A 13174-nucleotide genomic window follows, 5' to 3' on the forward strand; every position below is an offset into this window, starting at 1 on the left:
CTTCTGATGCTGCTGGTGTCCCAGCCACTCTCTGGGAAGCTGAGGATGAAGTGCCCACTGAATTTGGACCACCAGGATGGAGAAAAGCCATGGAACTATTATAACCCAGATCTTCTCATTGGTATAGTCTTCTCTGCATCAGAAATAAAACCTGCAACATTACCTTTCAACAAGGCTCCTTCCAGTCAGTTTCGGCTGTAAGTCATGCGATGGAGTTTCATTCCTTCCATTTGTAGTCCTAACACTCTTCTTTTTTATCTTCATGTTTTACTTACTCTTATATTGCAGGATATGACAATTATTTTGAATCCCTTCCATTAACACAACCTCTCTCTGTTTGCCTTATTTTCTGAGAATAGAAACGTGAAGCAAATGAAACCTGAAAGAAGTCCACATTATTTTCCTCTCTCTGTTCAATCCTAAATTCATGATTGGAATACTGACTTTGGTTGAAAGTAATGATTGAAATGGTTCTAATTTCCTCTGCCCAACCATTTCCATATTTTTAATTACCGATTAATATGCAATGTCTGGTTTTTAAAGGAATAGAAGATGACTTGTTTTTAGAACAGCTTCTCTGGGTCACTTATCAAAATCTCCTTCCTTTAATGGTGGTTCTTCTTTAATGGCTGAATTATTCTGGGCTATGAATATTAGTACTGCTAAAATAATTGCATGTTTCTGATTTGTTAAACCTTTTTGAGGACTATCCCCATCCTCAACACTAACAATATTAAAGGGTGATGGGTGACTATCTTTTGCCTATAGTTTTGCAACAATATCGGCTTATGTTTCAGCTAGTTTGTAGAGAAAAAAGATGGTTAAATAGAGAAAAAGTATTTTTGTTCTTGTTTCTGTTGATGATGGTAGTCTTAACATGATCATAGTTCTACACTAGTTTCTCCTATGGAAAGCTACTCACACTACGCATGATTTGCAATATTGAACTGGTGAAGGAGAATCCCCAGCTCTTGCACAATCTCACACTTGGCTACAACATCCATGACAACTGTGATAACACCATCGGCACTTCAGATGCCTTGCTGGACATGCTCTCTACTGGAGAAGCCAATGTTCCCAACTACAGCTGTGGAAGGAAGGACAACCTTTTGGCTCTTGTTGATGCAGCTGACAGAGACATCCAGATGTCAACATTAGCAGGCACCTACAAAGTCCCACAGGTTTGTGTTTTCCTTCCCTTTCTGTAAAGTGAGTGGGTTGTTGGTGTGTAAGTGATAGATCCAACCTTGTCTTCTCTATTGAATTCAAAATTATTTATAATAATAATAATAATAAGTTGGAAGGGAACTTGGAGGTCATCTAGTCCAACTCACTGCTCAGCCAGGAAACCCTATACCATTTCAGGGAAATGGCTGTCCAGTCTCTTCTTAAAAACTTCCAGTGTTGGAGCATTCACCACTTCCGGAGGCAGGTTGTTCCACTGGTTAATTGTTCTAACTGTCAGGAAGTTTCTCCTTAGTTCTAGGTTGCTTCTCTCCTTGACTAGTTTCCATCCATTGCTTCTTGTCCTGCTTTCAGGTGCTTTGGAGAACAGCTTGATTCCCTCTTCTTTGTGGCAGCCCCTGAGATATTGGAACACTGCAATCATGTCACTCCTCACCCTTCTCTTCATTAAACTACAAATACCCAATTCCAGCAACCGTTCCCTATATGTTTTAGCCTCCAGTCCCCCAATCATCTTTGTTGCTCTTCTCTGTACCCTTTCTAGAGTCTCAACATCTTTTTAACATTGTAGTGACCAAAACTGGATGCAGTATTCCAGGTGTGGCCTTACCAAGGCATTGTAAAGTGGTATTAGTACTTCACGTGATCTTGATTCTATCCCTCTGTTAATGCAGCCTAGCACTGTGTTGGCTTTTTTGGCAGCTGCAGCACTCTGCTGGCTCATATTGAAGTGATTGTCTACTAGGACTCCGAGAGCCCTCTCACAGTTACTACTATTGAGCAAGGTACCACCTATATTATACCTGTGCATTTGATTTTTCCTGCCTAAATGTATTTTGAATAATAATAATGATCAGTCTATACTTCAAAAGGCACATTATTCCCTTCCTAGAAATGTTACCAAGTTAATAACACCCATCTGACTGCAAAAGCCTCTTTCTCCCAAGCATCCTATCTCCTCTTTGTTTCCAAAAGCTTTTGTGAAGTGTAGGAGCAAGGCTATAGATTTCATTACATCATCCCAATTGCTCAGAGGCTTCTGCTGCACACTTGTGAAGGCAAGGAGAAGCTCTGTGTCCAATCAAAGGATCTTCTGTACAATAGTGTTGTGATTCAGGGTCAGCCTGTGTGTTCGGCAGTTGGGTCGGACGATTCAGAGGAGGAGGAGGGGGTGTTGGAGAGATTGCTGAGGGTGTTGGAGAGCTTGCTGATGAGAGCCCTCAGCCAGGCCCCTCCCACCTGGTTACCTGGTTCAAGGACGCCCGACGCAGGAGGCAGTCAATCAGGAGTAAACAGAGGAAGGCAATGGGGCACCTCAGAAGGAGGCAGAGAGAAGCCACGTCCTGAACTGTTTAAAAGGGGAATGCGTGGGAGGGCTGGTTTGCTGAAGGCAACCATTTGAATAGCTCCTGTTTCATGGTCCGTGTCTTGTTTTTGCTCTGTTTGCTTTTGTGTCCATAAATTTGGCAGGCTTAGTTCCAGCCTCTTGTCTTCTTGTAAAGGGGTTGTCCCTGCCTTATCTGCAGGGCTGGTAGTAGGCTGGTACAGAACAAATAGGAATGTGTAGTACTGATGGAAAACTCACATTGTTTTTATATGGTCTTAGCCAAAATAATGATATCCTTAATCATGAACAAATCTCAGATTTTGAAACAAGAGTCCTACGGGAGTACCTTTCCTACTGATGATAAAACATATGTGCGTTAGGAACAATTAGGGGCCACTAACATTAGCCAGCAATTTTACTAAAATTCAACATATATTTTAGGCAACCTATCAACTATTTTTTGCCCTAAAATTTGCATGATCAAATTCATCATAAAAGGTTTTAAGAGCAATATGGCCTCTGAAGAGGAATTTCTACCAACTGAACAATTCAAGAAATATCCCGACTGGTGCGACCCTCCATTGACAGATACATTTACACATTTAAATATTATCCGCCATACCCATTTGGGTTAAAGATGGCAATTGTAATTCCTATATATAAAAAAGGGACTAAAAAGGACCCTAGCAATTCCAGGCCCATTTCTCTAACAGATATTGTGACTAAAATATATGCAAACATCCACTTGAAAAGAATTGATAGTAGGTGGATGAAAAGTAGATTCCTTGTAGAAGAACCAGCAGTCTTTAGGCAGATGTGATCCACTCTTGACAATTCTTTTGTCTTGAACCATCTAACTATAAAAATATCAGTCAGAGGAAATAATGGTTTGCTGCCTTTATAGCATTTGACCCAGTAAACAAAGAAATATTATGGAAGAAATTGACTGCCGTTCAAATGGAGCTCAGGATGTTGACCCTGCTCAAAGCCCTTTCTACAAGCACTGACAGTGAGAACAATTAATCAGTGGAACGGTTTGCCTCATGAAGTTGTGGGGGCTCCATTAATGGAGAGTTTCAAAAAGAGGCTGGACAATCATTTTGTCTGGATTGGTATAGGATCTCTTGCTATGGGCAGGGGGTTGGACTAGAAAACCTCCATGGTCCCTTACATCCCATTTTTGTTCATTTGTTTGAGTGTGTGTTTGGTGCTCAATGGAGCCATGAGAAATACGATTGATATGTACCAAAAGGTAAGAAAAAAGTGTTGCCGATATGACATTTGGGTTGCATGTGCTGTTAAGAGGACTTGGCTCCTATTCTCACAATAATTATCTTATTATGGATGAGTCAAAGTCAAAAGTGATGGTCTTTGGAAAATGACAGCATTGCCATATAGGGCTAATCGATGAGGAGGCAACAGAGCAAGTTCACACCTTTCCTTACCTGGGGGAACTTTGTGACAGGGATCTTGACTCCTTCAACATCAAAGGAGCTCATTTAGGAGGCACAAGTGAATGCACTGTTAATTTTTTTGAAACAAAATCATAGGTATGCGGCTTTCTTAGCCTGAATTATTAAATACAAAATACCAACGTTACCATTATGCACTTATATTGAGCTGAACTTTAGGATTTAATTTATATCACTACTAGAATAAATCCAATGACATCATCTGAGAAGTATAAAAGGACTTCAGCTGCTGCCCTCAGAGCAGAATTGGGAATTTATACAATTTATAAAATTGGGGCATATAATTATTTTTAATAAAATTAATGGTATGGAAACCGATGAGAGTCCCCAAATGCTATTAGAACAAACAAATTTCATTTAAAACATTCGTGATTTTATATTTTATACTGTCATCTCCCTGGTGTTTTTTTTTGCCATTCGAGAAAAACATAAAAAAATGCTGCACAAAAAATTCAAGATGGTCAAAAAAGAGAAAAGTTGGGCCATCTTCAGTAAAGTTGGCACACTGAAAGGCATCAGCTGCTACAAATATACCTTCCAAGTATTGAGTTAAATCTTCCAAACTCCTTATAATGAATATACTTGTATTTGTGGAGCTCCAGAAACAGAAGATGTAATACATCTATTATTTTAATGTCAGTTATTTAAGAAAGAGGGAGATCAATATCTTGGATTGCACTTTAGAGAAACAATCTATTGAGATCATAATATTTTAAAAAATGTATTTCCTCTGTGCTCACAATTCAAAAATTATATATAATAAAGCCCTTTTCCGAAGGAAATTGTGGTCTGTTTGTGATAAATTCTGGGGTTATAAAGAAATACTATTTTCATTCTTTATGCTTATTCTATTGTATTTATTTTTCTAAATTCTGTTTTTACATGCAGTCTTGTTAATGTTCTGTGTTTTATATTCTCTACTTTGATATGGCCTAATAACTAATCAATAGGAAATGTTCTAATATGTGCATAAGAAAGGCTGAGTGCCAAAGAATTGAGGCCTTTGAACTATGGTGCTGGAGAAGACTCCTGGGAGTCCCTTGGACTGCAAGGCGATCAAACCGGTCAGTCCTAGAGGAGATCAACCCTGACTGCTCTTTAGAAGGCCAGATCCTGAAGTTGAAACTCAAATACTTTGGCCACCTAATGAGAAGGAAGGACTCACTGGAGAAGAGCCTAATGCTGGGAAAGATTGAGGGCAATAGAAGAGGGGGACGACAGAGAATGAGGTGGCTGGATGGAGTCACTGAAGCAGGAGGCATGAGCTTAGATGGACTCCAGAAGATGGTAGAGAACAGGAAGGCCTGGAGGAATATTGTCCATGGGGTCGCGATGGGTCGGACACGACTTCGCAACTAACAACAACAAAAAAAATTGGGACTTGGTAGGACCCCAAATATAACACAGAATTCTTTATTGTTTTTTTAGGTCAGTGATAGAATTGTTTCAGAGGCTCTGAGTGATAAGAGTCAATTCCCTTTTTTCCATCCGATGCTCCCCAAAGAAGGGATCCAGTACCCAGCAATTGTCCAACTGCTTCTTCATTTTGGATGGACCCTGATTGGTCTCTTTGCTCCAGACACAGAGAAGGGAGAGAATTTCATGAGGACTTTTACTCCTATGCTAGTCAAGAATGGAATTTGTGTTGTTATATCACAACGATTCTCAACAACTGGACGTACCACAAACCTCAGGGATGCCCTCTTTAAGTGGAGACAAGTCAACATCTTTGTTCACTTCATCGAATTTGATTCCTTTTGGGACAGGATTTTTGGCTTGCATTCAGCACTTGAAGGTTTGCCTGGACCTATTGAAGGGAAAGTCTGGATCATGACAGTGGTTGGAGTATTTCCATTGAAAAAGGATAAGCTTCTCAAGCATGTCCATAGTATTTGGAGCTTTCCCTTTCAGTGGAAAAAGAATTGGAAAAACGATAATGCCTTTAGAACATTTTTCTTTGTGGAACCTAAATTTCAAGCTGAGAATTTTCACTGTTCTGTTTCAAAACACACCTTTTCTGTCAAAGGCCGGAGAAGATGCACCCAGAAAGCACCACTGGACACCCAAGATAAAAGGAATAGGATGCAGATCCGAAATAACAGGATTACTTATAGTGTCATTAAGATTCTGGCCCACATCTTAAATACTGTATCCAAACCTCAGAGGAGAAGGAAGAAGGGTGAAGAGAGGTTGGGGGCTCCAAGGTTGCAGCCATGGAAGGTATGGGGTCCCAACAAGGATCCATTAACCTACAGTAAATTCCTTTTCAGGGTCTTTTGTGATCTCTGGGCTTGGTTGTTTAAGATCTTAAGCTTTTATACAACATCTCCTACTTACCAGAAGAGAGCTGCATCCTCCCTTTAACAACCACGACCTTTTATTTATTTGAAAAAACGTTCCCAGAATTTTTCTGCTTTTAAGCTTTATTTTTTTTATTTATTATATTTTTATACCGCCCTTCTCCCGAAGGACTCAGGGTGGTGTACAGGGCAATAAATACATCTCCTACTTATCGGAAGAGTGCTGTATCCTCCCTTCAACAACCAAGACCTTTTATATATTTGAAAAAAAGAAGACTTTTTCTGATTTTAACCTCCTGTAAACTAGGACAAGAAACAATGGTTGGAAACTGATCAAAGAGAGAAGGAACCTGGAATTAAGGAGAAACTTCCTAACAGTGAGGACAATTAACCAGTGGAAAAGCTTGCCTTGAGAAATCTGGGCACTCCATTACTGGAGATTTTTAAGAAAAGACTAGACAGTCACTTGTTCTTCTGCTTGAGCAGGGGACTGGACTAGAAGACCTCCAACATTCCTTCCAGCTCTATTCTATTCTATTCTGTTCTGTTCTGTTCTGTTCTGTTCTGTTCTGTTCTATTTTATTCCATTCCATGCCATTCCATTCCATATTTTCTAATTCTATTCTATTCTATTCTATTCTATTCTATTCTATTCTATTCTATTCTATTCTATTCTATTCTATTCTATTCTATTCTATTCTATTCTATTCTATTCTATTCTATTCTATTCTATTCCAACATGGCCCTTCTGCTTGATGTCTTTCCTCAAGGCTTAAAGCAGCTCCTTTGATCTCTTCCTCCCCTTCTTTGTCCTTGACTAAAGCTGGTGAAAATTTTGTGCAGCGTCTTCTCCAAGTGTGGTGCCTGGAAGAGGACCTGGTATCATTCCACCAGATCATTAATGACATTATTGACAAATTAATAATATGGTTATTATCATAACATTAATATATTACTACTACTTTATTATAATTAGTAACCATTCTACACATAGTATAATGTGCGAAAAACTATAAATGAAATATTAATACAGATTATAGCTGCCATTCATTACCTTCATACAATCGTGTATCAAATCTTGCATGCTAACAATTAGTTTCCTATTGAATTTTACTCATGCACCTCTTTCTAACAAAAAATCATATTTTTATTTTCTGGAAGCTGTAAGGCCCTGACTCAGCTGAATCTCTCAGGAAAGCAGAACTCTTGAAACTGGCATTGTTTCAAAAGGAACTTTTATTGAGAGTCAGTGACAGCGAAAGAAGGTAGACAGAATCTGAAGTTCCCAGGTGAAATTGTTAGGCTAAACCCCATTGTTCAAAGGCCAACTGCCCAGTCCATAGGAGTCAATCCAGAGGTGCAAAGAGGTTGTGAGAACTCTAGACGGCAACTGCACTAAGATGTTCCCAGGCATCTCTTCCTTTGTGAGGTGTGACAGATGACCTTGGGCAGTGGAAGAGAGTCAACAAAGCAAAGCTAAACACATCACAGGAGAGCTCCAAAGGTCCCCCCTCCCATGAGGATGGCAGCATCCTGACAGAGATCTACAGGGACTTGAGAGAAGCTGGGAATTTTTAAAGAAGACCAAAATAACTTTGTCCAAGTGTTATTATAATTTGTCCATCACAAAATCATGATTTATCTACTTCCTTTATTAAAGAAAATATAGAAGAAACAATGACCAAGGTCTAATTGTTTTTGGTAACTGCCCAATTTTATCAGTAATATTAATATTTATTTGAGTGCAATTTTGAGACAGTTGTATCCACTTAATTATCTCATACCATCCAGCACTCAGTTAACTAGATCCCCATTCATCACATCATGAAGTATTTTGTTAATTCTTTTCTAAAAACAAGTTATACCACCAGTATTGTGTATTGGGCTTCAGTAGGCAAGGAACAGACCAGCATAGTTACAATATCATTTATTGACTCAAACTAGAACTGGAGAACTACAGGCAATTGCCTGTGATTTATACTCTGAGCCCACAGGGCCTTAACCAATCACAATACTTGAAAAGTCCACCCAAATATAAATGTTCAAAGTTTCCCTCTAAAACAGTTGGAGTAAACAGCCAGGGTCATCTCAAGTTTAGTTTCATTTTAGCTTCACAAACAGTTGGAGTTAAGTTAGTTTCACTTTAGCAGGGTTTAACACAACTTTATATATATTCAATACATAACACCCCTCCCCCCTAGGATAGTTATCGTCCTCAATCTGTTCAATATTCATAGTCTTTGAGATAGGCTGGGGGCCCATGAATCCTGGTGGACTGCAGTACTGTTATTGGAGAGTCCTGTTCAAGTGGAGTATTATCCATCTCCAGTTGAACAGAGTCGTGATGGCCATTTTGGTTGCCCGAGAGTGGTGGTGGCTCTACAGCCCTTCGTACTTCCATTTCCCTGGTGGTGGCCACAGGTGGTATATAGGCAAACTCAGAGGAAAACAATTCTCTTGTGTGTCTGATAAAACCTTGGGATCCTCACCCGGGACTGTCCCGGCCCACCGATGCCATAACTGATCAATATAGTGTCTGATTGTACGATCATTTCCTAGAATAACCTCGTATGACAAGGGCCCCATTATCTTAGTTATCCTAGCTGCCACCCAAGGTACCCCAGTTCCATAGTTCTTGGCCCAGACCAATTCACCCAGCTGTAAGTTTCTGGGGGGCTTTGGCTGAGCTGTCTCTACCACTACTCTGTCTGAGTGAATTCGGTCGAGCTTCGTGGTGAGCTGGCTGTGCCACCTCAGTTCTGGTGGGTTGCGACCTTTTGCTGTACTTTGAGTTGTGTGTTGACACAGGAGGACGTTTGCCAGGCAGTGGTTCCAGTCTCCAGTCATCATCCGCTTGAGCACCTCCTTTGTGGTCCTGACCAATCGTTCAGCCTGACTGTTGGTCACAGGGTGGAATGGAGCGGATGTTATGTGCCGAATCATGTTGGCGTTGAGGAAAGATTGAAACTCTGCTGCCATGAATTGTGCCCTGTTGTCGAACATAATTACATCTGGCAGACCATGTGTGGCAAACAGCCAGTGCAACTCTTGGATGACCCTGGTTGTCGTCATCGATGAGACTGGTGCCACTTCCAACCACTTGGAATAACTGTCTATTACAATTAGGAACACCTGCCCTTGGAAGGGGCCCGCAAAATCAATATGCATGCGAGACCATGTGGCATGTGTGGTCTCCCAGTGGTGCACTGGTGCTTGTGACATCTCTGGTCAGGTTTCTTGGCAGGCTTGGCAATTCCTTACTTGATTCTCAATGTCCTTGTCCAGGCCTGGCCACCACAAGTTGCTCCTGGCTAGAGCTTTCATTCAAACAATTCCTGGGTGCCCCTCATGTAAGGAAGCCAACATCCTGGAGCGAAGACTGGGTGGAATGATGACCCTGCTGCCCCAAAGTACACATCTCTTGACAAAGTAAGGTTGCTGCTTTCAGGCCAATCAGACACATGCGTGACCAGGGAAGGGCCCTCCTGACCTCTGACCTCAGCTGCATTCAGAGCAGGGGAAAGCCGCCTTCACCCGCCCCTCAAGGGCCCCTGTGGGAGGCTGTCGGCTCTGGTGGGCTTCGGGAGTTGTGGGGGTCCCCCCCGTCAACAGCTTCCATCACAGCCTTTCAATGGCCTCCCCCCCACCAAAAAAATGGCTCCCCCTCTTAGGGAAGGACCCTAAAATTGGGTGATTTCAGAGATGGGAGGGCAGAGAGCTTCCCTCCCGGAGGGCGGGGGAGCCGTTAAGGGGGAAATGGGGCAAACTCAGCTCTCCCAAAATATTGGTGTCTCAGAACACACTTGCACCCACAACACACAGACACACACAGCCCCCCTCAAACAAGCAGCAGGAGGGGGGGTTCAGTCACCAGAGACCCCATAGGTCTTTTCCAGGACTGCCCACCTGGCCCCACTGCCCCCCCACAGCCCTTCCTGCCTTTGGGCCTGAAGCCCCCTCCCTCTGGGCAGGGGAGACCCGGAGAACAAGGTTTCTTCCACAGTTTGAGGGTCCCCCCACTCCCACCCCCATGTCCTGGGAGGAAGACTCAATCCTGACTCCAAAGGAGGTAAAGTTGCCATAGTTCCCCCTCCTGCTCTTGGGGGGGGAGACCTTCCCTGTCCCCCTCCTCCAAGTCTTCCATCAGGGTCTCCCCCCTGCAATTGAGCCCTTCCCCTTCCATGCTGGTCCCCCTTTCCCCTCTCCCCTTCCCTCTTTCCCACCTATCAGAGCCCCCTCCCTCCGTGAGAATCGGAGACTTTGGGTCCTTTGGGCCACTGGGGACGTTTCTTCAGCCCTCCGTCGTTTCTTCCCTGGCTGTCTGGGGTCTCCTCGGGGGTCGGGAGGGCCCCCTCAGCCTCTTCTGGGGAAGAATCCTGGCTTGTTGCCTGCTGGATCAGGGCCGGTTTCTCGGTTCCGCTTCGGGGGAGCCCAGCGCTTCTGTCTGGGGGAGGGGGGGGGAAGCGAAACTCCAGCCCTTCTCCAGCTGTTGGGGGTTGGGGAAACACACAAAGGTTCACTCTGTGTTTGTGTGTGTGTGTGGGGGGGGGTTGAGGGCTGGGTGGGGCAGGAAGAACTCAAGAGAAAATCCAAACCTCGCTGGGGAGACATGAAAAGAGGGCAGGAGTTCTGCTCTGATCAGAGGCTGCCTGGATCTGGGTCGCCCTTTGTGCGACTGGCTGTGTAGACACAACTGTGGTGCGGTGGGGGGAGCCCCTGCTACCCTGAGAGTTTCTCCTCAAGTGATAGATGTCTCTCTTTATATTCGTTAATTGTTCCTTTAAAAAAAGGGGCCTGAACAAAACCTCCTTGCTGTGGATACATTTTGGGACAAAAAGAATTCGGGCACAAAAGAAGTGACTTCTTCCACATTGGGATGTGCAAACCCAATAGGGAACGGTTGCTGGAATTGGGTATGTGTAGTTTAAGGAAGAGAAGGGTGAGGGGTGACCTGATAGTGTTCCAATATCTCAGGGGCTGCCCCAAAGAAGAGGGAGTCAAGCTATTCTCCAAAGCACCTGAAGGCAGGAGAAGAAGCAACAGATGGAAAATAGTCAAGGAGAGAAGCAACCTAGAACCAAGGAGAAACTTCCTGACAGTTAGAACAACTAACCAGTGGAACAACCTGCCTTCAGAAGCTGTGAATGCTCCAACACTGGAAGTTTTTAAGAAGAGACTGGACAGCCATTTGCCTAAAATGGTATAGGGTTTCCTATACCATTTGGGTTGGACTAGATGACCTCCAAGGTCCCTTCCAACTTCTTCTTCTTCTTCTTCTTCTTCTTCTTCTGATGATGATGATGATGATGATGATGATGTCAGCCAAAAGGGACTCAGATGCCTCTACACACCAACGCTCAAAGTACGAGAAATAAGCAGGGAGAACTCGAAAGCCAAAGGCAGGTCTGTCTTTCTTTCTTTCTTTTTCTATCTCTCTCTTTCTCCTCTCTCTCTCTCATCTCTATCTTATCTATCTATCTATCTATCTATCTATCTATCTATCTATCTATCTATCTATCTATCTATCTATCTATCTATCTATCTATCTATCTATCTAAGCCAATATACTGTCCATCCATCTCTCCTTCTTCAGTGTTGAGAACTTTTACAAGGAAGAAACTCCGATCAGATCCTCTTATCCATCCTGTCCACGTCCACGGGTGAGGATATTTTTCTTCTTCTCTTTGGGCAAAATGGTTCCTTCAACTCCCATCCGGAAGAACGGAGTTAACCTCCGAGTCTATTGATCCTTAGGACGGATGAATGAATGAATGAACCTTTATTATCAAAGGACAACATGTATACATTGAGATTGGCTGAGCCCCCCTTCGTTTCCCTCCACACACACACACACACACACACAACTCACGGTGACAACAAACCCACCACCTTGTTACACCATGTGAGCTAATTGTACAACACTCCGGCCTCGCAAGTCAGTCATACATAGAGTTATTTCCCCCGTTCAGAAGCCTGACAGCCCATGGAGAGAAGCGGCTGGCGATACTCCTCTATCTCCTCCGCGATGGTGGGAGAGTAAAGAGGTCCCAACCAGGGTGTGAGTCACCCCTGAGGATTTTCCTCACTCTTCCAAGGCAGCGGGCCCTGGCAAGGTCATCCAGTGGTGTCAGGGCACAGCCCACGATGTTTTGTGCTGGGCTCACCACCCTCTGTAATATCTTCCTCTTTATAGTAGGCCGGTAAAAGAGGGTCATAAGCCGTTGTTCTACCCTGTTCTTCCTCAAGACCCTGAGGTAGTGGAGTCTCTGTTGGGCCTTTCTGGCCACCTGGTTGCATTGACTTTCCGGGTAAGATCCTCACAGACTCCCAGGAATTTAAAGGAGGAAACTCTCTCCACACAGCCCCCCCCCAATGTAAAGTGGGGCAGGTTCCTCTCTTTTCCTCCGGAAGTCTAGCACCATCTCTTTCGTCTTGCCGATGTTCAGGTGAAAGTTGTTCTCTAAACACCACAGGGATAGTTTTTGTCCCTCCCCCCTACGCTGTTTCAACTCCACCCGTAATAAGACCCACCATGGTGGGATTCTTCTCCCCATGAAATTCCCTTTCTGCCACGATCCTGGCAGTCAAAGTGTTGAATTCATTGGCACACAGCCAATGGCAGGAACTGAGCCTCTATCCTGCTCATAATGTAAATTGTTTGTAAGACTGCTTGAGCATTAATCCTTTCACCGGCCTTGAATCTAATCATCCACCTTTTCTTTCCTCAAAGTCTTTGCGGCGTGCCAGGGAGTTTGTAAATAATTCGAATTAAGGCGGAGATTTGGGAAGGCGGGAAAAGCTGAGATATTTCTGTTCAAAAGAAGCTTTGTACGAACACACACACGGAAGCCGGAGAGGGTTGTGGAGGAAAACCCACTCAGAATTTCCCC

The sequence above is a fragment of the Vipera berus genome (genome assembly GCF_964194415.1).
Source record: "Vipera berus genome assembly, chromosome: 2".
Classification (NCBI taxonomy): domain Eukaryota; kingdom Metazoa; phylum Chordata; class Lepidosauria; order Squamata; family Viperidae; genus Vipera; species Vipera berus.